Source organism: Tachypleus tridentatus, chromosome 7 (genome assembly GCF_004210375.1).
Source record: "Tachypleus tridentatus isolate NWPU-2018 chromosome 7, ASM421037v1, whole genome shotgun sequence".
In the NCBI taxonomy this organism is placed as follows: Eukaryota; Metazoa; Arthropoda; class Merostomata; order Xiphosura; family Limulidae; genus Tachypleus; species Tachypleus tridentatus.
The window spans coordinates 110,965,524-110,965,855 of NC_134831.1; the positions used below are offsets into that span (position 1 = coordinate 110,965,524).

Below are 332 nucleotides of genomic sequence, written 5' to 3' on the forward strand. Positions count from 1 at the left end.
AATGTCTATTTATCTAAATGTTTAATTTGTTTTTATGCTATTTTGTTTCTAGTTTCCAATTAATTCTTTAAGACAACAATTTGATCATCGATGAACAAATATATTTTATTCTTAGGTATCCAAGCTGTGTTTGGACAATACCATTCGAGAAGAACTAGAACAACGGTAACAAGCAGTTAAAGAAACGCTTGACGTCACTAAAGGCAGAAAATGAAGAGGTAAAACAATAATAACTAAGAACAGAAACATACCACGAAAATAATAAACAATAGCTAAAAGAAGACATTTTAGTATCTATGTGGTATGTTAGATAGAACCACATCTAACCATGA

General features: G+C 29.5%; 1 pseudogene across 1 annotated transcript in view; it reads left to right on the forward strand.

Annotated features, from left to right (window-relative positions):
* LOC143257772 (SLIT-ROBO Rho GTPase-activating protein 1-like) overlaps positions 1-332 on the forward strand; it is a 28,162-nt pseudogene that overhangs the window by 12,028 nt on the left and 15,802 nt on the right. Inside the window, exon 3 of the transcript XR_013031995.1 lies at positions 116-218. The product of XR_013031995.1 is annotated as an SLIT-ROBO Rho GTPase-activating protein 1-like (transcript). The remainder of the gene's footprint in view (positions 1-115; positions 219-332) is intronic.